At 42.0% G+C, this 27970-nt stretch overlaps 1 long non-coding RNA gene across 1 annotated transcript in view; it reads left to right on the top strand.

The window, feature by feature from the left end:
- The window catches only part of LOC115470730, a 561138-nt gene that overhangs the window by 38946 nt on the left and 494222 nt on the right, over positions 1-27970 (top strand). Inside the window, exon 2 of the long non-coding RNA XR_003942231.1 lies at positions 57-90. This is a non-coding gene — a long non-coding RNA (uncharacterized LOC115470730). The remainder of the gene's footprint in view (positions 1-56; positions 91-27970) is intronic.

Below are 27970 nucleotides of genomic sequence, written 5' to 3'. Positions count from 1 at the left end.
AATGTTACCACTATGAGTGCAACACAGCTGAATTGATTATTTTTTTATTTTTATAGGCTTTGGGAAGTGTGCACTTTTCTCATAAACCAGGTGGGTTGTTTTCTTTTTATAAGTACCATCAAATTCAGTAAATAGATAAACATTAATCATGTGCTCAGACATTGCATTCTTTTTCTGTTTTGGGCAAAAAGATTTTTATTCCTTTGATCAATTTTTTGATGTCTTCATTCTTTCCTATGTGAGAAGATCCTTGGCAAGGAAAAAGTCAGCACATAAAGCTTGTGATACTAAAATTGATCACTCACTAATGTAATAGAATGCTAGTTCAAATACGTGATATTTATTTAGGTTTGTGATAGAATAAAACACATTTGTTGAAGTTTCAGTCCTCTGCTAAAATAAGAGCAGTTTTTGCATGTTACTACTACTACTTAACATTTCTAGAGCGCTACTAGGGTTACGCAGCGCCGTACAGTTAACAAAGAAGGACAGTCCCTGCTCAAAGGAGCTTACAATCTAAAGGACGAAATGTCAAGTTGGGGTAGTCTAGATTTCCTCAATGGAGGTATAATGGTTATAAGTTCAGTTGTTGCTCCCACCAACCGGTACACCTTACTCCAGTGTTTGCCAGTGTTGAGCTACTACTGAAAAAAGTGGGAGCAAAATCCAAATAAATAATGTAATGTAATGTGAATGTCAGAGTGAGATCTGCACACCTTTTACCTTCTGGAGGGTTGATTCCAAGAGCCAGAAGAGGGATAAATATTGCTTTTTGTATGAGGGTAAGGGGGATGTGATTAATCTGATTAGATTTTTACATTTTCCTCTTGATTTGGTTTGAGTGTTTTACTGTGTTATTCAGAAACTACCTCTTGGAAGGCAGAAGGAAAGCATGGCAAAAGTGAACAAATATTAAAAGAAATAGCCCTGGGATGTGAAAGCATTAGTAAAAAGAAAAACCTAATTGAATTCCTATCCTATTTTTTCCATACCTTGCCTTTGATTTTAGCAGGCAAATAAAAAAAAAAAGCTGATTTAGTAGAAAACAATAATTAAAGTGTCTTCAAGGAAATTGATTTATTATAGGAAGCGATTTCCACAATTGATAAATAATTTGAGGCAATTAGCTTTACAATTTCTCAAATGAAAGGGAAGGTCTTGCTTCTAGATTTTGAGCAAGTACTGAAGGCATGAATTTATAGAAACAAAAGATAAGAAGAAATCTGATGATAAGACAGTTTATGGATCTGAGGGCGGTTCAGGCAGTGATATACTAGAAAGACTTCTCAGGAGCCCTGATTAAACATATGTTTTATACAGACAGTATGGGATTTGATATATCACCTTTCTGTAGTTACAATCAGAGTGGTTTACATATTGTATACAGGTACTTATTTTGTACCTGAGGCAATGGAGAGTTAAATGACTTGCCAAAATCACAGGAGCTGCAGTAGGATTGAACCCTGTTCCCCTGGTTCTAAGGCCAGGAAGGGGCTTATTTACTAAACAATGTTAATACAAGCATTAACCTCTTAAACACTTGCATTACTGCTTGTGTCATTAATATAGAGAATGTGGCATTAACTAGGTGAAAATGTAAATGAGCTGCTAATATGCAAAACTCTACAAAGCAGCTCATTTAAATGTAATGGCCTGCATTTGTTGCAGACATTCATATTAATGCTGGCATTGACAAAATACTTCAACTATGCGTCCTCAAAGTGTGCGCATTGTTCCCAGGGCTGTTGTTTAGGTTGGAGGAGTGTACATGTAGCTTACATTTTTCGAATGTACAAAAATTGTCATTATCTTCAGAACCAAAACAATAATCATAATGAAAGAAACAAAAAGGGAAAAATGATCAAGAAACATTACTAAGTAGATTGTAAAAAAAGACCTCCAATATATAAAGAGAGGCAAGATGGGGATCACTGTTACTTTAAGTCACAAATATATACTAAAGCTTAACAAAGGCATAGAAGCCAATATGCTTGCAAAGCTGAAAGCTATGAACTACATTAGGAAAAAAGTTCACAAAGTGAATCGCGCGGATGGCAATTGTATATAACTATATAACATGGTGCCTATTTAAATCTATTATCCAAAGAAAAATACGTGAATATTGCAGTGGATGCGTTTGGTAGATGATAATCCAGCTGTGTCTGTGATTGCTTGGCATCTGTTAGCATCTTCAGCTTGAGCTGTGTGTCTCTGCAATTTTATGCAAACATTTTGTGGACATTGTGTACTGTTTAAGACCCCTGACGCAGGCTATTTTGCTGAAACATGAACCGTGTCAGGTCTGTCCAATAAAATTTGAGTTGACATCCCCCTATCTTGAAGGCTCCTTATGCTTTTGTTCTTCACTCCAGTTGAGTGTACTTTGGTTTCCCTCTCCGGAGTTTTCCAATATAGCATACTATGCCATACTTGAATTGTTGTTTGAATATTTTTACTGCTGTAATTGTCTATTGCTTATGTTTGACTTATTCTTGCTGTACACTGCCTTGAGTGAATTCCTTCAAAAAGACAGTAAATAAATCCTAATTAATTAAGTAGAATTTACATGTGCAACTTTCTAGGCATATTCTTTAAAGTAGTGTGCATAAATTCTAACACGCGGATTTCAAAAGAAGACATGGCCTCAGGCGTGGCATGGGCAGATCATGGGCGTTCCTAAAAATTGCACATACTTTATAGAATATGCCCGATCCATGCCTATATTAGGCGTGGGCATTTACACCAGGTTTTAGTTGGCGTAAAGGGTCACTCCTAAATTTTAGTTGAGGGAATGGGCACTGTGTGCATTCTATAAACCGCGCCTAACTTTAGTTGAGGTTTATAGAATGGCCCTAAACACATTTTTTTTCAGTGCCATTTTTTATGGTTCCATATATAGAATTCACCCCTATATGTGTATTTGTGCAGTCTGCCCAAACCTTGCCCATGTACACCTCCACTGGCAAAGTACACACCATCAAATCATAGCACATGTTTCTCCGCTTGTTGGTATTTAATAAGAGGCCACTTATGCACGTAAATAATTAAAATGCTACCATTTAAGTGTTTTCCTGCTGCCTATAACAAGGTGACCCCTTATAGATTTGTTCTCAAAATATCTATTCAAGGAAGACTGGAAACCCTTTGTTTCTTAAGGCATCCAATTCTATATAATTGCATCCAATTCTATTGTAGATGTAAAATGTTGTGGTTAAGAAACCATTACAGAACTATATAATGGTGAGGATTCTGCCCATAGGCACAGAGGATGGAATAATTATAGGTGCAGGTCTATCAAAGAAACCCAGTCATGCTCCAACAAGGGAGTAATCATGCATTCCAAGGGCAGTATACCTCTAGTAGTAAAGAAGATAGCAGTATGGAGCTGGCTGTTGGATAGGAACCAGGAACCAGTGGTGCAGAACTAGGCAATGGTAAAGGCCAAGTAAATAAAGTTTCCACAGGACAAATTCCAAGGCAAGAAATATCAAGCTATGTCCCCTCCCCCCTCATCACTTCACCATAGCCAATGAGGGAAACAGTGGGCTAGGAGTAATTTGTGTACCCCTCCATATTTGTGCTCTTTGTAACTGTACCCCTCGCACAGCCATTGGTACAGTGTTGTTTCAAGAAGACTGTTGAACCAGCAAAAATATGTTGTCTCAACTTAGGACTCACCTTGTGCTGGCCCAGTAAGGAGCTTCCAGATAACTACCTCAGACTTCATCACTGATCAGTGGCCTTCTTAGATCTCTTGCAGGTCTCTGCCTCAGTTCCCTAGGGTCAAGGGTTTGATCTCTATCAAACTCTGACACTATTCAAACATGAATTGAGACTCTTCTGGATTAACATCATCACAATTTTAACCTGCCTTTGGTCTGTAGACTTGAATTTGGTAAAATAATTCCATATCAGTCATAAAGTGCAAAGACAGCCTTGACTCAGATAGATTACAAATTCAGCAGGACACAAATCACACCTTTGAATCATTGTGGGTTGAAATTCCATGTATAAAAGGGAAAATGACGGTGATAGGAGTCTACTACCGTCCACCTCGCCAGTAACTATACACAGGAAGTCAAATACGTTAGCGTTTAACTTTAAAAAAGGAGACTATGATAAAATGAGAAGACCGGTTAAAACAAAACTTAGGGGGGCAACTGAGAGGGTAAAATCTGTTCAAAAATACCATCCTGGAGGCCCAGGCCAAACATATTCCACGAATTAGAAAAGAAAAACGGAAGTCCAAAAGACAGCCGGCGTGGTTGAAAAGTGAGGTGCAGGAAGCTATTAGGGCTAAAAGAAACGCTGTCAGAAAATGGAAGAAGGAACCGTCTGAAAATAACAAGAAGCAGCATAAGGAGTGTCAAAGCAAATGCAAGGCGCAGATAAAGAAGGCCAAGAGGGATTACGAAAAAAAGATAGCATTAGAGGCAAAAAAACATATCAAAATTTTTTTTCGGTATATTAAAAGCAGGAAGCCGGCAAAAGAATCGGTTGGGCCGCTGGATGACCGAGGGGTAAAAGGGGCGATCAAGGAAGATAAAGACATAGCGGAGAGATTGAATGAATTCTTTGCTTCGGTCTTCACCGAGGAAGATTTGGGTGGGATACCGGTGTCGGAAATGGTATTTCAAGCGGATAAGTCGGAGAAACTTACTGACTTCATGGTAAACCTGGAGGACGTAATGGGGCAGTTCAACAAACTGAAGAGTAGCAAATCTCCTGGACCAGATGGTATTCATCCTAGAGTACTGATAGAACTGAAAAATGAGCTTGCGGAGCTGCTGTTAGTGATATGCAACCTATCCTTAAAATTGAGCGTGGTAGCGGAAGATTAGAGGGTGTCCAATGTAACGCCGATTTTTTTAAAAAGGTTCCAGGGGAGATCCTGGAAATTACAGACCGGTGAGTCTGACGTCGGTGCTGGGGAAAATGGTAGAGGCCATTATCAAAAACAAAATTACAGAGCACATCCAAGGACATGGATTACTGAGACCAAGTCAGCACGGCTTTTGTGTGGGGAAATCTTGCCTGATCAATTTACTTCAATTCTTTGAAGGAGTAAACAAACATGTGGACAAAGGGGAGCCGGTTCATATTGTGTATCCAGATTTTCAAAAGGCGTTTGACAGGGTACCTCATGGAGGGTCATGGGATAGGAGGAAATGTCCTATTGTGGATTAAAAACTGGTTGAAGGATAGGAAACAGAGAGTGGGGTTAAATGGGCAGTATTCACAATGGAGAAGGGTAGTTAGTGGGGTTCCTCAGGGGTCTGTGCTAGGACTACTGCTTTTTAATATATTTATAAATGATTTAGAGATGGAGTAACTAGCGAGGTAATTAAATTTGCTGATGACACAAAGTTATTCAAAGTCGTTAACTCACGACAGGATTGTGAAAAATTACAGAAGGACCTTACGAAACTGTGCGGCTAAATGGCAGATGACGTTTAATGTGAGCAAGTGCAAGGTGATGCATGTGGGAAAAAAGAACCCGAATTATAGCTACGTCATGCAAGGTTCCACGTTAGGAGTTATGGACCAAGAAAGGGATCTGGGTGTCGTCGTCGATAATACACTGAAACCTTCTGCTCAGTGTGCTGCTGCAGCTAGGAAAGCAAATAGAATGTTGGGTATTATTAGGAAAGGTATGGAAAACAGGTATGAGGATGTTATAATGCCGTTGTATCGCTCCATGATGCGACCGCACCTTGAGTATTGTGTTCAATTCTGGTCGCCGCATCTCAAGAAAGATATAGTAGAATTGGAAAAGGTGCAGCGAAGGGCGACTAAAATGATAGCGGGGATGGGACGACTTCCCTATGAAGAAAGACTAAGGAGGCTAGGGCTTTTCAGCTTGGAGAAGAGACTGAGGGGAGACATGATAGAGGTCTGTAAAATAATGAGTGGAGTGGAACAGGTGGATGTGAAGCGTCTGTTCACGCTTTCCAAAAATACTAGGACTAGGGGGCATGTGATGAAACTACAGTGTAGTAAATTTAAAACAAATCGGAGAAAATGTTTCTTCACCCAACGCATAATTAAACTCTGGAATTCGTTGCCGGAGAACGTGGTGAAGGCAGTTAACTTGGCAGAGTTTAAAAAGGGGTTAGACGGTTTCCTAAGGGACAAGTCCATAAACCATTACTAAATGGACTTGGGAAAAATCCACAATTCCAGGAATAACATGTTTGTAGAATGTTTGTACGTTTGGGAAGCTTGCCAGGTGCCCTTGGCCTGGATTGGCTGCTGTCGTGGACAGGATGCTGGGCTCGATGGACCCTTGGTCTTTTCCCAGTGTGGCATTACTTATGCACTTACGTACTTATGACACTGTACAGTTCCTCACCTGGAACGATGATTTGCCTTCACTATGCATATAATATGTGATATGGATTTTGTATCTGATTAATCACCTTTCTAAATCCAAGCTCAAGGCAAGTTACATACTGGTACAATATGTATTTCCTATCCACAAGGGCTTACAATCTAACTGGCCAGGGTCTTCATTCATGGTCTCCCCCCCCCCCCCCCAACTTAACCTCTCCAGAGATAGCATGGGGAAAACTACAGGACCTGGTTCTGGATGTGGTAACAGAAGTCGATTGCAACTTTGCTGTCTCACTTAGATTTCTGGGGTTATATATCTCAAGAAATTGTAACCAAGATAGGGGAACTTAATGCCAAAGTTGGTGAAGGAAGAGTAGATCACTCACTTGTTCTCCTTTTATGAGAGAGCAGAAAGGAATTTCTCAATACACAGAGATAATAGAGTTCTCAGCATGGCTTGTCTTGAAATTCCTTTCTTTCTCTCATCACCCACACACCCCAGTCTGTGCTCGTCTTTTCTTGTTTTTTTTTTATTTGCAGAGGTCTTTATTGAACAGTATGCCAACAAGTATATAAAACTGTATGAACAGCAAAACTGTACAAGAAAAAAACTAATGCCCAAGGCTGCTTTTACCAGTGGGCAAAAAGGGCAGTTGTCCCAGGCCCCTGGATAAAAGGGGGCCCAGCTGCCCATTGGTAAATTCAGCCCTGAGCTCTATACCTCTGTCTTCTCTCCTGCCTGCCCATGGCAGGTGCTACATCTCTCTCTCTCTCTCTCTCTACCCCTCCCCTTTCCTCACAGTCTTTTGTCCTTGACCCCAGCAGCGATTACCTCAAGCCGTGTTCAGCCAGTGTCGGGACCTTCTCCTTGCAGGGCCCCGCCTGTGCGGAAACAAGAACTTGCAGCATACTAGGCAGAGACCTGCAGGGAGAACACATAATTTGATAAATACAATGCTTGCATCCGTGTCCTACAATATTCTCCAACCTCTAAGAACATAATCATTGCCATAGTGTGCCCATCAAGCCCAGCATCCTGTTACCAACAGTGAACAATCTAGCTCCATGTACCAGGCAAGATCCCAAAAGAGTAAAACAGATTTATACTGCTTATCCTAGAAATAAGTAGTAGATTTCCCCAAGTCCATCTCAATAATGGCTTATGGACTTTTATCACATTCTTTGGCAACGAATTACAGAATTTAATTACACATTGTGTAAAAAATTATTTTCTCTGATTTGTTTTAAATTTACAACTTAATAGCTTCAATGCATGCCCTTGAGTAATAACATAACACAAGAGTAGCCATACTGGGTCAGACCAATGGTCCATCTAGCCCAGTATCCTGTTTTCCAAAAAGTGGTCAAGCCAGTTAACAAGTACCTGACAGAAATCTAAATCGTGGCAACACTCCATACTTCAAATCCCAGGGCAAGCAGTTGCTTCCCATGTCTGTCTCAATAGCAGACTATGGACTTTTCCTCCAGGAATTTGTCCAAACTGTTTTTAATCCCACATACGCTAACCGCTGTTACCACCTCCTCCTGCAAAGAGTTCCAGAGCTTAACTATTCATTGAGTCAAAAATATTTCCTCCTATTTGTTTTAAAAGTATTTCCATGTAACTTCCTTGTGTCCCCTATTCTTTGTACTTTTGGAACGAGTAAAAAATCGATTTACTTCTACTTGTTCTACACCATTCAGGATTTTGTAGACCTCAATCATATCTCCCCCTCATCCGTCTCTTTTCCAAGCTGAAGAGCCCTAACCTCTTTAGCCTTTCCTCATACGAGAGGAGTTCCATCCCCTTTATCATTTTAGTTGCTCTTCTTTTAACCTTTTCTAATTCCGCTATATCTTTTTTGAGATACTGCAATACTCAAGGTGCGGATGCACCATGGAGCGATGCAAAGGCATTATAGTATTTTTGATCTTATTCACCATCCCTTTCCTAATAATTCCTAGCATCCTGTTTGCTTTCTTGGCCGGTGCCACACACTGAGCAGACGAGTTCAGTGTATTATCTACAATGACACCCAGATCTATTTCTTGAGCGCTGACCCCCAAGGTGGACCCTAGCACCAGGTAACTGTGATTCGGATTATTCTTTCCAATGTGCATCACCTTGCATTTGTCCACATTAAATTTCTTCTGCCATTTGGACACCTAGTCCTCCAATTTCCTAAGGTCTTCCTGCAATATTTCACAGTCCACACGTGTTTTAACATCCTTGAATAGTTTTGTATCATCTGCAAATTTGATCTGTATTTTTGTAAAGAGTAAACAAGCAATTTACATCTACCCATTCCACTCCACTCAGTATTTTATAGACCTCTATTATATCTCCCCTTAGCCATCTCTTTTCCAAGCTGAAGAGCCCTAGCCTCTAGCCTTTCCTCATAGAGAAGTCATTCCATCCTCTTTATCATTTTCATCGCCTTTCTCTGTACTTTTTCTAATTCTGTTATATCTTTGTTGAAATGCAATGACCAGGCTTGCTTACAATATTCAAGGGGCAATCACATCATTGAGTGATACAAAGGTATTGTAATATTCTCAGCTTTGTTCTTTCCTAATAATTCCTTACATTCTGTTTGCTTTCTTAGCTGCTGCTGCACACTGAACAGAGGGTTTCAACATAGCATCTAGAAAATGACAGAGATGGGGACACATGGTTAGACACGGGAATGGGGATGGGACAGAGATGGAACCCAAAGGGACGGGACAAACTTTGTCCCTTTCCCCATGTCATTGTCTAATGCAGATAATGATGTTTTGATTTTTTGGAAAAACAAGCAAAACTGCTGGCCAAAACTGGTGAAATTTGCACGAGGGCTCCAGTGCATTCATGCTACCGGCACGTCTTCTGAGAAGAACTTTTCTATTGTGGGAAGGATCATGGAAGACAGGAGAGCTAGACTGAATCCTGAGATTGTTGATGCCTTATTATTCATTCACAGATTCAAAAATCAAATGACATACAGAGCGTGTTATATTTTGTTCCCCTGGATATCTTAACATGGTGGGTTACGGTTTCTTGGGGTAGTAGAAGTCAGCTGTTGTTGGGGTTGGAAGGATAGAGGGGGGGGGGGGCGGGTACTTACTCCAAAGCCAATATCAAATCTGATCATATTATGATCACTATTATCAAGTGGTCCCATCATCATTACCTCCTGCGCCAAATCATGTGCTCCACTAAGGACTAGGTCTAGAATTTTTCCTTCTTTTGTTGGCTCCTTACCAGCTTCTCCATAAAGCAGTCCTTGATTTCATCAAGGAATTTTATCTCCCTAGCATGCCCTAATGTTACATTTACCCAGTCGTTAGCTGGGTAATTGAAATCACCCATTATTATTGTGTTGCCCAGTTTGTTACAGTCCCTAATTTCTGATAATATTTCTACATCTGTCTGGCCAGGGGGACGATAGTATACTCCTATCACAACCTTTCCCTCTTTAAACATGGAATTTCAATCCATAGGGATTCGAAGATGTATTTTGTTTTCTGTAGAATTTTCAATCTATTTGGTTAAGGCCCTCCTTAACATTCAATGCTACCCCTGTACCAATTTGATCCACCCTATCACTATGATATAATTTGTACTCTGGAATGACCAATGAATCTGATCAAATGCTTTTTCAGCATCGATACTCATTAGACTTCCAGAAAAATTTCTCATCTTGACTATATGTAACAAATTCACTTTCCTCTGGATATTATCCAAGGAGGCCTGTGTTCTAGCTATAAATCCCAGCTGGTGATGATGTATCAAATCTGGAAGGAGCACTGAGAATCTATTAGCTATAGCCTTTGCCAAGATCTTGATATTGGTATTTAAAACTGAAATAGGTTGATACAATTGACATTCCAGTAGGTCTTTTTGTGGCTTAGGCAAAATAGCTATCCAGGCCTCTATCACTGATGGGGGTGATGCTTCATCCTTCAGAACAGAATTGAAAACTTGCCATAAAAGTGGAGCTGTTTCCTTGTTAGAGGTCTTATAAAATTCTCTAGTAAAAACATCCAGCCCAGGGGCCTTACTGGACAGCAAGATGTTGATTGGAGAATTTCCTAGTCATAAGCACCCTTCAAGCTAGTCTGCTGAGTCTGAATCAGAGAGGGAAGGCACGTTCCAGCTAAATATTCCCCCATCTCAAAATCCGAAATATAAGGATTTTTTAAAAATAAAGATTGATAGTAATTCTGATATCTCACTTTGATCAAAGAACATTGAGTCAAACAAGTTTCAGTATTATCCTTAAGCCAAATAACCACTCTATAAACTTGCAACTTGTGCGCCTACAATTTATGCACCTTGCATAAATACGTACTTGCTACCCCAAAGGCTAAGTCCATATCAGTATTTTGCAATCTACCCAAATGCAATCTAGTTGCTTGCAAATGCTGGAGCACTTGAATTGACTCAGCTTATGCAGGACCTGTAAATGCTGTATTTGCAACTTGTGCTGTGAAATAAGGGCCTCCCTTATATACTTCTGACTAGCCTGCTGGTAACAGTTTTTAAAGCATCCTATACAGTCCCTATAGAAGGGCCCAAGTTAAGTTGTGCTTAAGATAAGAGCCTTCCCTATATTTAGTACAGAGCTACTCATTCTGTAGCTGGTTATTGTTTAAGGACCATTCCTTCTTTGTATCCTCTTCCCTTATGATTGGAATGATCAAACTTGGAGTGTGATCCAAAACAGTAATAGACCCAAGTTGGGAAGAACCCCCCAGGTTGGGGAAGGTCTTGTCCAAAAATATATAGTCCAGCCTAGAATAGGTACTCCCTAGAATGAGAATAGAACATGTAATCCTGATCTGTAGAGCACTCCACACTCCAGGCATTTCTTTCAATGCTGTCACTATCCTCATATCCTCTCCAGAGGGGGGGGGGGGGGGGGGGGGGGGCAAGATTGATCCAGCTGTGGAGACACAATACCATTTCAGTTACCCTCCCCCCTTACTAACTTACTCTGCAGAAAAAGAATTAGAATAGTCAGAACCTTGATATAAAAATTGGCCCGAGCTTCATTGGAGGCATATATACGAGCAAAAGCTAACTCCTTCCCAACTATTCCCCTAATCGCCATAAGTACATAAGTATATAAGAATAGCCATAGTGGGTCAGACCAATGGTCTGTCTAGCCCAGTATCATGTTTCCAACGGTGGCCAATTCAGTTAACAAGTATCTGGCAGAAACCCAAATGGTAGCAAGATTCCATGCTACCAATCCCAGGGCAAGTAGTGAAACCTCTTTTTTTATCAGCATATCAGTATGTACATAAAAGTTCACATGATGCCCAAACACATGCAGACCTGCCGAGTCTCCTACATTCATCTGGAGATTCTTGCTTTCATGGGTCGTCTTCTGCACGCCCACCAAGCAGCCTCCCCTTCCAGTGGCAGCAGGAGGTGTGCTAACAAGAACCCCAATAACCCACCACTCCCATCCCTCTATCTATAGGTATCTACTGTACCCCCCACCCCCAATCCAGGTTTTATCAAACCTAAAACTGGACCAGCATATGTCCCATTGCATCCTCCAGCCTCTACTGAAGCAGAATGTTTAGGAGAAAACACAATCCCCACATTCACACCCCTTATTCACACTAAGCAGTCATCGATACCAAATACAAAATCCAACAAAATGGCTCAAAGAAATAGACATAAGGCCATAACAGTCCCAAACTGTGCTCCAAACTCACTTTGAGTGAAAAACACTTGGTTAAATAAAGTGGGCATAAGACTCTAGTTCAGAGTGGAGTGGGCCTAGATCTCCTTGGCTTGCTCTGTGATCATTGCCACCATCGCAACTTCACCCTCACAGCTGGTGCCACTACTGATGGTGGGAGTGAATTCAATGTCATACCTGCTTCACTCAACAGGTGCCATGCTCCTTCTAGTGATATAACCTGGTATGTTTTGCCAGCCAGAATTAACACATTTGTTAGTTTTTTTTCCAAAGCTATGTCAGCCTTGTTTGCTGCAGTAAGAATTCCTGGTCTGAATAGTTTTAAAATGTATAATAATGCCGCTGGACTTAATATTAATAGATGGGCCTAGAGCTCTGTGAGCCCTCTCCACCGACTCCCAGGAGTTTTTTACATAGTACTTGCACAGTTGACAAGATGTCTTCTTGCTGACTATTTGCCTCTGGCAAATTGCAAACATGCAGATTTTTTTCATCTGCCTCAATTTTCTAAGTCATCTAGTTTGTAGACTGTCTCCTTCAGTTTAGACGATAAGTCTTCCACCTGGGCACAAATACTCAAATACTTCTCTATGTGATCTCCAAATTGAATTTCAAGATCATCCACATGATCACCCAGCTTTCTCAGGTCACAATGAATTGTGTCTTTTTTTTTTTTTCTAAAATTTCATTCCTCATACATTTCACTTCCTGCTGAAGTTCGCTCAGATATTTGTTTAGCACCTAAGGGAAAGAATAGGCTGTGTGTTTTGCCATCAAGACCTCTGAATCTATTTTGGAAACTGGTTCCTGCTCTGGAGTCACACAGCGCAAGATGCTCATGCCCCAAAGCAAGTGGTAGGCTTCACCATCTCGCTCATTGGCATTGCTTTGGGCTTATAAGCCATTGATATATTTGAGCAATAGAGAAGCGTGCATTTTTTTTTGCTTCGGGAACTGCCAATGAACGGGGATTGATCAAATTTACTCAGAATGAGTGGGAGCAAGGGCACTAAGTAGCCATACTGGTCAATGATGTCACTTCCTCCACCTCTGTGCTCTTCTTTTATAGATTTTGGGGGCAGACTCCTGATTTCTTGCAGCTTTATTCAGTTACATTAAGGGCTTCCTGTTTGAAGATGGGCTGCCTTGCGGCATTAGCTTAAATTCTTTTGCTTTTTGTTGTGCATCTTGTTGGTCTGTCTTGGCTAACTTGTAAGCTCCAAGGAGTAGGAATTGACCATTAGGAAGGTGCCTATCATGTGTAACAAAACTGAGCCTAGGTTGTCTGTGAGCATGGGTACCATGCTACCATGGTCTAGTGATTGGAGCTGCATTTTATATATGTGTAATTTGACAAACATGAAATGCAGTTGTAACATTTTGTTATATTGGAGCCCTGAGTCATGAGTCCATCTCACACTTGAGGATGTTCTGATTTGTGGAATCTCAGTGTGGGGTGCAGCTGTTGATCTCTCTATATAAGGAAGGACAGTGCTGTAAGATTTGTCCTTGGTAACCTCTACTTAATTCTATACCCCCACCAAATGACCTGGTGAAAAGAGAGAGGGATACCTGCTGAACCAACCCTGATAGAAGAGCAGGATCAGGGTCATTGCTGTTAATCTCCTGAGCCATCAGAGGAGCTGACCTGCAGGTTAAGATTGGGGAGTCTTTCCGCAAACCAGGCTCAAGGGTAGGATGCTGTCTGCCTGTGACTGGTGATTTATTTCAGGGTAGACCCCTGAAGGGCAGGGACGGTAATGCTGGATCCAAATCTCCGATGGTAGTATACTAACATAGTAAATTACGGCAGCTAAAGACCTGTACGGTCCATCCAGTCTGTTCAACAAGATAAACTCATGGTATGCGACACTTTATATTTATACCCGAGTTTGATTGTCCTTGCCATTTTCAGGGCATAGACCATAGAAGTCTTTCCAGCACTGTTCTTGTACTAAAATATCTGAAGTTAACATCGAAGCCCTTTAAAATTTACACTTCAGCCCATCCATATCTACTCAGTCACGATCAGGGCACAGACTATAGAAGTCTGCCCAGCACTGGTTTTGCTTCCCAATTACCAGTGTTGCCACCCAATCTTCTAAGATTCAGTGGATTCATTCCTTCTAAACAGGATTCCTTTGTGTCTATCCCACGTATGTTTGAATTCCGTTACTGTTTTCATCTCCACCACCTCTCGCGGGAGGGCATTCCATGTATCCACCACCCTCTCAGTGAAAAAATACTTACTGACATTACTCCCGAGTCTGCCCCCCTTCAACCTCATTTCATGTCCTCTAATACTACTGCGTTCCTGTCTCCGAAAAAGGTTTGTTTGTGGATTTGGTAGTGATGTTACATTGGTAGTTTGTTTGTTTGGTAGTGATGTTACATTGGAGAAATTGACTGCGGGGTGTTCTCTGGCTACAGGTCAGGCTTAAGGCATAACCCGAGAAAGAAAGGTTATCTGCTCTTGTGACTTTGTAAGATCAAGTCTGGTTGCCATCATAGCTGTGTGCTTAGGACTTCCATGACAACTGATGCAGTGCTCCAGTTGTTAAATAAAGTTCAGTTAATTTTCTTGACTCTCCTGGCTACTGTGTGGTTCCTGTGCAGGATCTGGAGGAAACCTGAAGTGAGTAGTGTACACCCAGTCTCCTGAACCCCAAGGTCAGCTCTCGGCGGAGATAACAAGAGAACCTAACCCAGCTGAGAGGCGTGGGTTACACAGTTATCCAGAGGGACTTATGGAAAATTTTAATCAGGAATGAGAATTTCTTTTGCCCTCAAACTTAATTCCATTGGACAGTCTTGTTAACAAATCGCTGTATGCATACAAGCACCCCAGATCCTGGAAACTCAAAAGTGCAACGCATGATTCACTTTCTGCTTGACTTTTTCCATGTGTATGAATGACTACCCATATTTTAAATTCTTCCATGGGTCTACAGCTACTATTTTTGAAGACACGTGATGCAATGACATGGGTGGCTTTGCATCCAAAAAGTAAATCTGATGTAGGGATTTGCTGTTTTCTGCAGGACTTGATGGAATTTACTTGTATTTTTCACTTGGTTTCCTTAATATTAAATCCATAAATTTCTAGGAGATTTGGTTAACACTAAATAGTGGACTTCATACTCAGGGGACTTATCCAGGTAGGAACAACTCCTACCCAGATAAATCCCATTCACCAGGTCCATGCTCAGATTTTCAGCAGTATTATCCAGGTAGTACATCTGGGTTTTCAGTAGTATTATCTTGGCAATATCCAGGTAGTGTCGGGGCAGTCTGAGGCCTGGATGAAGTTGGAATTTACTTGGTTAGCAGTGATATTATTTGGAAACTGGATCCAAATTTTGCCAGTATCCAGCTAAGTAGGGCCAGGTAAGTTATACCTGGATATTTAACACAGGCTGGTATCTGGATACTGGCTGTACTGAATATCTGTGATAAACCCACAGTGCCCAGTGTTTAAAAAAAACAAAACAAAAAAACCGTTGACTGCCAAGGACTGAATATCAGGGGGAGTATGTGTATCTGTTGTTGAGAGACCCAAAGCTCTTTCATGTTTTATAACCATTTTTATCTTTAATGCCAACATTAGGGTTTATTTTTTTTATTAAAATGTTCACAGTTTCATATAGATTGTTTTAATAGAAAAATTAGATTATGGATCAGCATTAGTTAGGTTTTTAGCTTGACATCTCTTCAGAAAATCTAGTCTTCTGTCCCTCGGGAAAGCTCTGGCATTCTGGTTGATGCAGGCCAGGGTCTGAATCCTCTGGTGCATTGCTGTAATGAAACTGAAGCTTAATCCTTCATTTTCTTGTCAATTAAAGACTTATCTTCATTCACAGGTTCACTTATCTGTTACTCTTCATGTGTTTTAATGCATGGGGCTGAAAATCTCTTTGTTTATGGCCCATTAAAGCGCCATTGAATTTGTGAACTTTTGAAAATCCACCTCTGCAGATTTTGCAATTAGTCTGAGAATAGCGCTAGAGAAGTGTTCCCACACTAATTATTTATTCTAAAGATGTTCACTGAAGAATGAGGTTGGAGAAAAGTGTATAAAACAGTTGTTTACGAACCGAAGCCATGTTGAACAGAGGACTTTGCATTGCTCGCATCCGTACAGTATGAAAAAGCTTGTGTTATTCAAATTTCAGTTGTTTTTATTGTACTGACAAGTAGTGACATCACATGTCATCAGGGATATTTATAGTTCAATTACAGCTGGGCCAGAAGGTTTCCATGTAATTAAGAGTGCCCTGAATAGGGCTCTGCTTCTGCTCACCTTGTACCTGCTATGAATAATCTGCTATTCACTTCAAATGCCCACTTCATCTAACTGGTAGAAAAGAACTAGGAAGGAAAGGGCACTTTGAATAATTTAACATGGTCCCCCTTCTTTTGGAGCTTGCTGCTTTTGTGCAGGGAAATTCTAGCATTTATTTATTGTGGTAAGTCTGTGGCTGAGAGACAGGCCTGCCGAGAGGAGGAGGAGGAAGGAGCATTAAGTTCTCAAAACTAATTGAATAATTCCAAAGGAAAGATCATTTTATATGGTTTATCAGGGTGGTGATTTGTGTCTTTCTTTACTCATGTGTCTCTAGACTCTTAAAACAATTGGGCATAAAGCGGAAGATCATAATCTTTTTTTTTATTATTCTAAAAGTGGTTGGTATGTAGATAGTAAGACAGTGATAAAAGCATGAGCAAGTGTATTATGTGGCTCTTAAGACACAATAGAATCCTAAAGATGTATAATACTAATGACACTTCAACAGTAAAATACATACATCCTCACTTTCAAGTGCCATCTTTGATAATGAAGCTTGGCGTTAGCTACTATGGTACGTTGGTTCTCTCTAAGTAAGCTTTTTTCTGTATTTTGCCCACGTTTTCAGATGTTGATCACTTGTGACTGGTACTTTATATAGAGCTTTACTGCATGCAAAGCCTGTTTTACATGCATAAAAGGGCTTTTATAAAATTTTGAAACCACATACACATGCAAAACATACATACAGTCTGCATATAGGCATACCTGGGGGTATAGTTTGGACAAAGTTGAGGCAGGGTTGAGATATACCTGCACATTTTACAAAATATAGGTGTATATGTATAGAGTACCCACATTTGTTTAGTCCTTTTTCAGAGCACATATAAATTGATGCCAGCATTTGTGCACTACCGGGGCTGGTTCTAGAAGTCTATTTTATAAAGGCATTTAGAAGTTCTGGTAGCAAATTGACAGATCGAGCCCTCCAGTTCTAGATCAATCTCTGGTGACCTGGAGTTGTCTGAATTAGCTGTTTTGGCTCCTACATCAGCACTCAGGCACTAAATCAGACCTTTCTAGTACCCCTATTCTCAGTGTCCAGCATCTCCCTTTTCTTTTCTTTTCCCTCCCCTCCCTGCCATTCACCAATTCTTCAGCATCCCCTCTCCTTTTCTCTCCCTTCCCACTTACTTGTTCAGCCACCCATCCAGGATTGGTCCTTTGTTTTTGCCACCTACACCCATCCGGCATCATCTCTTCTCTGTTCCCACTCTCCCACCTCTCCAGCATCACCCCTTCTCTCTTCCCTCACCTCCCTTTCATCCATTCATCTCCCCTTCTCTCCTAAGCACCAATCCAGCTTTGCCTTTTCTCTGTACCCATCCACCCACCCACCTGTCCAGCATCACCCCCTCTATCTCCGTTCCCCTTTCCAGGTACAGCATCGCCTTCTCTCTTCCCTCCCTTTCTACTTACCCATCCATTCAGCAACATCCCCTCTCTCCTGTCCACCAGCCCAACATTGCCTCTTCTCTCTTTTTTTCTGTACATGACAGTTCTGAAGGGTCCAAGGAAATTACTAATAGCAGTGCAAAGAGTTTCATTGCTAACAACTTACAATATAGAGGGCATACTGATTTATTAATCTACATTTTGAAATACTGCAAAAAAAGTGAGTGCAGTGTTCCATTAATGTTACAATGGTAACATAAGGCTCTGTGGGGCCCTTTACAAAGTGGCAGCAGAGCTACCGCCGCTTTGTTGTGCGCCAATCCAGCACTACTGCCAGCTTAACGCGGCAGCCAGTGGTAGTGCCACTCCCAGTATGTGCCATTTCCGGTATGACCAGAATTTTTTTTTTTTTTTAATGCCAAGGGATTACTGCCGAATTAGCTTGGGAGCCCTTATCGTCACCTAAATCTTCCTCGAATTCAGATACAGTCTTCATCTCTGTTACCTCCACAGGGAGGCTATTCCACGAATTTCCTTAGGTTACTCTTTGAGTCTATCCCCTTTCACCTACCGATGCCTCCTCTTTCCAGAGCTTCTTTTTCAATTGAAAGAGACTGATCTCCTATGCATTTATGCCATGGAAGGTTTTGAACACTTCTACCATATCTCAAGTTCACATTTATTTTGTAATACCGATGATCGTGCAATACATCCTAACAGTTTATAAATCATAAAATAAATATAAAGAGGAAGAAAGGATGCAAAAAAGGAAGAAAAAGATCCTAAAACACATTATAAGGGAAGGGGTATTAGAAGGAACTGTAACAGTAAAAGGAAGGTTGCAAGAAGGCATTAGTACAAAAAAAAAAAAACAGCCCTTGCTGCTGTGGCACACCAGACCCTGCAAGTCAAACGGGTTTTACAAGTTTTTAAAGCATTCTTAAAGTGGATAAATGTTGCCTCTTGTTGAAAATAGAAAGGCAGGACATTCCACATAGAAGGTCCTGCAGCGCTGAATATAACACATCTTGTAGTTCCTTCTTTTATCTGTTTGGGTACTCAAGGAGGTTTTGATTGAGAGATCTAATGGATCTTGCAGAGGTATAAGGAACAAACAACTGTGATAAGAAAGCCTGTAATGTGTATTAATGTTAAGATCTTAAATCTGATTCTCAGCAATACAGGAAGCCAGTGCTCATTATGAAGTAATGGAGTTACAAGGTCATAACATAGGCAGGCTGCACACACTCTTGCTCCCCACCCTATACATAAAGCACCCCACACAGAAGGCACACAATGACCAAACAGAATACAAGTTCTTTCTGGGAGTAAATGGCCACAGCTTTATTGAATACATCAATATATCACCCCTAGGGAGCACCCGAGCCTTGAATCCAACCTAGTAGAGGCTTCATCTCCCGGCCATGCCTTTCCAGCTAGGGAGCCTGGCTCACTGGTCCATGTGGCAGTCAGGGGCGTATCTGCGTGGGGCCACAGGGGCCTGGGCCCACACAGATTTTGCCCTGGTCCCCCCAACCGCCGCCAACACCTACCCTTGCTGGCGGGGGACCCCAACCCCCGCCAGCCGAGGTCCGCTTCCTCTAAAAATATTCGTTGAGCTGAGGTCTTTTAAGTTGTTCGTCCTCACTCCCACTCCTCCGTGCTGCTGTTGAAACTCTCTGGAACTCAGTTTCGGAGTCTGTCTGATGTCGCTGCATGTTGTACGTCGTCCTGCACATACAACGTGCAGCGACGTCAGACAGACTCCGAAACTGGATTCCAGAGAGTTTCAACAGCAGCACGGAGGAGTGGGAGCGAAGATGAACAACTTTAAAAGACCTCAGCTCAACGAATATTTTTAGAGGAAGCGGACCTCGGCTGGCGGGGGTTGGGGTCCCCCGCCAGCAAAGGTAGATGTTGGTGGTGGTGACGGCGGCAGGGGGGTGGCAATGGAGGCGGCGGCAGGGGGGTGGCAATGGCGGTGGGGGGGGGCTATAATGTGCCCCCCACTCTGGCTCTGGCCCCCCCCCTACCGCCGAATCCCAGATACGCCCCTGTGCAGTTAGCTATATCCTCACCTCCAGCGTGGCCGCGTATCTCTCCGCTTTGCCCTGTACCCTTCTCCAACATACCACCTGCTGTTTAGAGCCAGCTAGGTGCTCAGTCGGTCACCAGTGAGTGTTATTGTTGCTGCCTCAAGCGACCAAACTCCCTTTTCGTTCACTGTTCCAACACCTCCAACAGTCCCTAGGCTCGGGTGCCTCCGCCAGCTGTGACAAAGTTGGCTAACATCAAATTATGGAATGATAACAAGCGAAGGCTCGACATTAACTAAAAGAACAAGAAGTAGGCTGGACATTAACAAATTCACCCAAGTATCATACACTTAAAGAACCAATATCTATAAAAGTTTAGACTGGCTAGACATAAACAATGAGTTTGTGCTGCAAGGGGGAGACTTAACTAACAGGTCGTATCATGTTGCATAGGTGGTGGTGAGTTAATCGGGAGTTCATACCTGACCACTAAACAGAAACAGCATAGAGTTGTTAATTCTACAACTGTTTTTATACACAGATGATGTATCCCGCACCCATGTTACCCTTGAGGGGTTTCCCAGGGAGGGAGGGGAAACGATCTGCTGACCCACCACCAATGAGGCTCCCTTGTCTCTGCAGCAATCCTTTATTGCCTCCTGCTGCTGTCGGGCTTGGCCCCGCCCACTTTCTGGCCCCCCGCCAATCACCACTGGGATACCTTCTGACGTCACTCCCCTGGTGAGGGAAACTGGAACAGGAAGATGGCCCGGGCCAGGGAGCTACCATGTGGCAGCCACCATGTTACGTGCGGCTGCTTGCTAGTCAGCTCTCTGGCCTTCTTTATCTCTTGGTGTGGGCTATCAGTTTGATTGCTGTATTTTCTATTAGCTGCAGATATCTGATCTGTTAGTCCCAAGGCCACAAAACAAGGAATTACAATAGTCTAAGTGTGGTAAGACTAGAGTGTTAACAAGCATTCTCAGAGGAGATTGCTGGTATAAATTGCAGACAGAGTGAAGTAGTTTAAATTTAAAAGCATTTCTGCATCAGTGAACTGATATGGTAATTGTAAGTGAGCTCAGAATCTAAGGTGCCCCCTAAATCTCTTTATTTAAATATACACTCGACTCAGCACAGCCGTGTTTCGGCGCTACAGGCGCCTTCTTCAGGAGTCTATGAAATAAAAAAAAACATGCAAAAAAAAGTAAAATAAGTATAAAACGTTAAATGTGTGATAAACATAAATTACATATAAAATTTAAAATAAAAAAAATTTTATATTAAAAAAATGTATTGCAGAAATGCTAGAATATATATATATATATATATATATATATATATATATATATATATATATATAAATACATACATGTAAAAATACATGTACTCATATTTAAATAAAGAGATTGTTCCTAGCCTACGTCGCCTACTGGTGTTGTTCAAGAGCCTACTCCTCCTACTCCCCCTTTCCTCAGATTCTACTTTTCGTAGGAATTTGTGTACCTCCACCCTCGTGGTGGTTTGGCTTGCTTGCTCACCATAACATGGCCCATGTCGAGTCCTGTTGGATTATAGAAAAAAGACTTGCTCTTTTTGGTCATCCCTACTGTGTTCCATTTTCTATATCTCCATGGGGGACTTGTTCTCCTTTTTCTCTTTGCCATTAAAACCTAAGCAATCTCCCTTGATCAAACTCTCTGATCACCTAGTCAAAGAAATGAATGAGATTTGTCTGCCTCTAAACCATGCTGCCTCGGGTCCTGCAATCCAGTGGATTCCAGAAACCTCACTATTCTCTGTTTAGAAATGTTTCCGTTAGTCTGACCTCTGTGGTAAGTAAATTAACTGGCCTGTAGTTCCCAATCTTCTCCTTACTTCCACTTTTGTGGAGAAGGACCACATCCACTCTTCAGTCTTCAAGGACCACTCTCAACTCTAAAGAAGCACTGAAAATATCAGGCAGTGAAGCCGCCAGAACTGCTCTAAATTCCTTCAGTACCCTCAGATATATGCCATCTAGCCCATCGATTTGTCCACCTTTAGTTTAGCTAGCTCCTCATGAACACAGTCCTCAAAAAATATTTATTAAGCAGTTCCACCTCATCCATATTTATTTATTGCATTTGTATCCCACATTTTCCCACCTCTTTGCAAGCTCAATGTGGCTTACAATACATCATGAATAGTGGAAATACACGATAAGATAGATATTTAGTATTACAGCTTCTATATATTTTTCCCCTTCATTTTTGAGTCACACAATGCCACTTTTACACTTCCTCCTATCACTAACATATCTAATCAATGTCTTATTCTGTCCCCCACCCCCTATTTTACTGTATTGGCTATTTTTTGTTCCATTTGCTTCTCTGCCTTCCTGACTACTTTACCAGCTTCTCTTAGCTTTTCCAGATATTGCTGCCTGTCTTCCTCTTTCTGTGTTTTTTTTTGTAGTTTTTGAAAGCTTACTTGTTCAGCTACTACTTTTGAGAACCAAAGTGGCTTTCTTTTCCTTTTTTATTTACTTTCCTTAGAAAAGATTGTTTGCCCTTACTACTACTACTACTATTACTATTTAACATTTCTAAAGCGCTACCAGGGTTACGCAGCGCTGTACAATTCAAACATAGAAGGACAGTCCCTGCTCAAGGAGCTTACAATCTAAAAGACAGGTGTACAATCTATAGACAAGTGTCCAGTCAAAGACAAATATTTAGTACAAAATATTCACATAATGTTTAAAGGAGGTTGGCGGGTTTTTTGCCAATGATGATAACAATAGCTCCTTGATCAAGAAGGAAGGTGCCATAAAGAAAGGAGCCTTATTGAGGCTTTTTCCTCCAAATCCTCCTCTTTTTGGTAGTAACTGTTTTGTCCACTGCTTTCCTACTTCTTCCAGATGTTTCCATCCGGCTAACAGCTCCTTAAGGTAATCCCCTATCTCAATAAAGTTAGTTTTTAAGTGTAGAACCTTCACTTTTGAATGAACCCTCTCCACACCTATTGAACTATATGATATGGTGATCACTGGATGCCAGTTAATGACCCACTATAAAATCAGAAATACTTTCCCCATTCATGAGCACTAAGTCCAGTATGACCCCATTCCACTTGGGTTCAATTACCAACTGCTGTATCTCCCTACTTATAGAAAATCTGCAAAAGGGATACCCCAATCAGCACCTGGCATATTAAAATCAGCTATATTTTGAATATATTCAATTACATTTCTGACTGCTTCTTCTGTCTGTGATGGAGGTCTGTATATCACATCAATGTAAATATATGTTTCATTCCTCCTTTCCAGATTGTTCCACATTGCTTTTTCCTTACCACGTAAGTCCTGCAATTCTGTCACTTTGATATTATCTTTATTTTTTTTTAATATCTGTTTATTGGTTTTCAAAAAAGAGAAATATACATCAACATCTTGCTACATAACCACTGTAAGTGTAGTACATCAAGGTATCAACCTCTTATAACTCAATTATTTACTTACAACTTTTATTCTCCCCCTTTCCTCCCCACCTCCCCTCCCACCTCAGACATCTTATAACTTATGTCCTTACAATCCCTTCCATTGTTCATATGATTCCCATATTTTTTGAAACTTCTGGAGTTGCCCCTTTCGCATTGCTGTCAATTTTGACATTTGATACAGATAGTGTAGTCTGCCTTCCACCACCTGCATGGTAGGGGTCTCCTTCTGTTTCCATGTTTTTGCCAGTGCCAGTTACGCCACCCCAAACACATGAATAACCAACTTATGACAGTGTATTGGGCTCTTTTCAGGCCGTATATGAAGAAGGCAGTTCTCAGCTCGGTTTGGATAAGCTATCTCAGTCATTTCTCTCACCTTCCCCAGGATCTTTGTCCAATATGTTTGAACCTTTGGGCATTCCCACCAAATGTGCCAGAATGTACCTTTCCCTCCACATTCCCTCCAACAGTCTGTTGATATATGTGTGTAAAACTTTTGCAGTCTCATCGACGTATAATACCACCTATAAAAGATCTTGTAGCCATTTTCAGCTAGTGGCTGGGCAATGGATGGCACTTTGATATTATCTTTAACATATAATTCCACTCCCCCTCTCTTTCTTCCTACCTTGTCTTTCCTGAACAAATTATAGCCTGGTATAAAGAGGAACTGGCAGGGTAGAAGGAAATAAGGGAAGTAGAAAGACAGTAGTCTAAACTGAAAGGGCTATAAAAAGGGCAGCAGACTTTTATGTAAGGAAAGTAAATAAAAGCAAGAGGAAGAGTGAACCTCCATGGTTCTCAAAAGAGGCTGCAAAAATAAAGCAAAAAAAAAAAAAAAAGTAGCATTCAGAAAATGAAGAACACAAAAATGAATACCACATAAAGCTGGAAATTTTAAAGAGAGAAATCAGAATAGCCAAAGCAAATGCAGAAAAAAATGGGTAAATATGTGAAGCGGGTGATAGGACACTTTGCAGGTGTATTGGTGAGAGGAAGAAGGCCAGAGGTGAAATTACTAAACTCAAAGGTATTGAGGGCCAATATGTGGAAAGGGATGAGGGAAAAGCAGAAATCCTCAACAAATATTTCTGTTCGATATTCACAGTAGAATCATATGGAGAAGTTCTGCATATGATTGACAAGAATACATATGGGGATGGCATAGATACCACACCATTCACAGAATAGTGTTTATCAGCAACTTGCAGACTGAAAGTGGGAAAGCCATGGGACCTGATGGATACTGAAGGAGCTTAGAGAGGTTTTGTTGGGTCCTAAGGATGTTCTAAGGAGTGGAGGAGTAGCCTAATGGTTAGGGCAGTGGCCTGAGAACCAGGAGAACTGGGATCAGTTCCCATTGCAGCTCCTTGTGACTCTATGCAAGTCACTTAACTCTCCAATGCCCCAGGTACAAAGTAAGCACCTATATATAATATGTGAACTGCTTTGATTGTAACCACAGAAAGGCAGTATATCAAATCCCATCCCTTTTCCCCTTTAATATATTCATGGAGATGGGGCTAGGTTCCAAAGGGCTGATGTGGTCACTCTTCACAAAAATGGTAACAGAGAAGAGGTGGGAAATCACTGGCCAGTAAGTCTAAACTCAGTGATGGGAAAGATAATGGATATGCTGCAACAGGAAAGGATAGTCACTTTCTACAATCCAATGGATTACAGGATCTGAGGCAACCAGGGGCGTAGCTAGGTGGGGCCACAGAGGCATGGGCCCTCACAGATTTAGTCCTGGCCCCCTCTACTTTCGACCCCCCCCCCCCCCCCCGCCGACCCTCTCCCACCACTTTCAACCTGCTGCCGCCGCCGCAAGGTACCTTTGTTGGGGGGGGTCCCCAACCCCCGCTAGCCTTAGTCTTCTTCAGCCGGTCTCCATCGCGTTCGCTGATCTGTATTGTGAGTCCTGATGTCCATCACGTCCTGCACATTCCTTTAAGTGCTCAGTTTCACTTAAAAGAATGTGCAAGATGTGCTGTACTTCAGGGCTCACAGCACAGATCAGCGAACGCGCCGGAGACCGGTGCTGAAGACTAAGGCTGGCGGGGGTTAGGGACCCCCGCCAGCAAAGGTACCTTGCGGTGGCGGCAGCAGGGGGGGGGGGGTGGTTGAAAGTGGCTGGGGGAGGCGGGCTAAAATGTGCCCCTCCACCTTGGGCTCTGGATCCCCCTCCCACCGAGGTCTGGCTATGCCCCTGGAGGCAATATGGTTTTACCACAGGTTGGTTGTGCCAAACTTAACTAATAGATTTCTTTGACTGGGTGACAAAAGGCCTGGATCAAGGTCTGTGCTGAATGTGGTCTACTTAGATGTTAGCAAAGCTTTTGATACCGTTTCTCATAGGAGGCTCATAAAACTGAGCAGCTTGAGGATGGGACTCAAGGTGGTAAACTGGATCAGAAATTGGTTGACTGATAGGAGACAGAGGGTGTGGTAAGTGGAATTCACTCAGAAGAAAGGTGAGTAGTGGAGTGTCTCAGGGATCTGTTCTAGGGCCGATATTTTGAGCCATAGTATTTATATTTATGTTTATTACGGCTTGATATATTGTCATTCAAATTAAAATCAAAGCGGTTTACAATAAAGGTGATAAAATCATAACCAAAACATGAAAAGAACTACAAATTCCAGATAGGATAGTGAGAACAGAACGTATAAGTTGGGGATTGCTGCTGTCAGTTCAGGGAATGCAGGTGACCACTATCCATCACGTTAAGACTCTGTTGAAAAGGCCAGGAAGAAAAGGTGGGTTTTTATGGAAGAATGAAATTTGAGATAAGATTGTTCAAACTGAATGTGAGTGGGACTAGAATTCCAAAGATCATTGGCAATCCTGAAAAATGTAGAACGGCCTGTCGATTCAAGGAGACTGAAGGAACAGCTGAAGGGTTAGAAGGAAAAAAAATGTTTTTTTGTGGTTGACATGAAGATTAGCAACAGAGTGGACACCCCAGAAGGAGTGGAAAGCATGAGAAGTGGTCTACTAGGAAGTGAGAGGCTGACGTACGTGGAGGGGCATAATCGAAAGGGGCGCCCAAGTTTTCCTGAGGATGTCCTTGCAGGACATCCCGACGAAGGGGCGGGGAAACCCGTATTATCGAAACAAGATGGGCGTCCATCTTTCGTTTCGATAATACGGTTGGGGATGCTCAAATTGCGAAATTTAGGTCGACCTTAGAGATGGTTGTTCCCGATTTTTGGCCATAATGGAAACCGAGGACGCCCATCTCGGAAACGACCAAATCCAAGCCATTTGGTCATGAGAGGAGCCAGCATTCATAGTGCACTGGTCCCCCTGACACGCCAAGACACCAACTGGGCACCCTAGGGGGCACTACAGTGAATTTCATAAATTGCTCCTAGGTGCATAGTTCCCTTACCTTGTGTGCTGAGCCCCCCCACCCCCCCCCCCAAAACCCACTCCCCACAACTGTACACTACTACCATAGCCCTTATGGGTGAAGGGGGAACCTAGATGTGGGTACAGTGGGTTTTGGGTGGGTTTTGAAGGGCTCACATTTACCACCACGTGTAACAGGTGGGGGGGGGGGGGCTGGGTTCGCCTGCCTAAAGTGCACTGCACCCACTAAAACTGCTCCAGGGACCTGCATACTGCTGTCATGGAGCTGGGTATGATATTTGAGCCTGGCATAGAGGCTGGAAAAATACTTAAAAAATTTTTTTTGAGGGTGGTAGGGGGTTAGTGACCACTGGGGGAGTAAGGGGAGGTCATCCCTGATTCCCTTCGGTGGTCATCTGGTCATTTACGGCACATTTTTGTGGCTTGGTCGTAAGAAAAAAAAGGACCAGGTAAAGTCATCCAAGTGTTCGTCAGGGACGCCCTTCTTTTTTCCATTATTGGTTGAGGACGCCCATGTGTTAGGCACACCCCAGTCCCGCCTTCGCTACGCTTCTAACACGCTCCCGTGAACTTTGGTCATCCCCGCGACAGATAGCAGTTGAGGACGCCCAAAATCGGCTTTCAATTATGCCGATTTGGGCGATCCTAGGAGAAGGACGCCCATCTAGCGATTTGTGTCGAAAGATGGGTGCCCTTCTCTTTCGAAAATAAGCCTGATAGAGATCTCACCTCAAGGTGATAGTGTCTGAGGATCTTAACGTGATGAAACAATGCGCCAAGGTGATGGCCAAGGCCAGAAGGATGCTTGGCTGCATAGAGAGGGGCATAACCATCAGAAAAAAGGAGGTGATAATGCATCTATATAACTTGTTGGTGAGACCATAATTAGAGTACTGTGTTCAGTTTTGAAGGCTCTATCCAAGGACATGAAAAGACTCAAAGCTGTTCAGATAAACATGACTAAAATGGCATGGGGTTTTCACCAGAAGATGTATGAGTCAAACAGTTCCTAATCCAGTTCACCACGTTGGGTCCTATCTTCAGCCTGCCAAGTTTATTCGAGAGCCTTCTGTGGGGAACCGTGTCAAAAGCTTTGCTGAAATCTAAGTAGATTACGTTTATAGCACATCCATGATTCAATTCTCCGGTCACCCAGTCAAAACTTCAATGAGATTCGTTTGGCACGATTTACCTTTGGTAAAACCATGTTGTCTCAGATCTTGCAACTTATTGGCTTCCAGGAAATTCACTATCCTTTCCTTCAGCATCGCTTCCATTACTTTTCCAATAACCGAAGTGATGCTTA

The sequence above is a fragment of the Microcaecilia unicolor genome, chromosome 5 (assembly GCF_901765095.1).
Source record: "Microcaecilia unicolor chromosome 5, aMicUni1.1, whole genome shotgun sequence".
Taxonomy (NCBI): Eukaryota; Metazoa; Chordata; class Amphibia; order Gymnophiona; family Siphonopidae; genus Microcaecilia; species Microcaecilia unicolor.
This window is presented reverse-complemented; position numbering and strand designations above follow the sequence as displayed.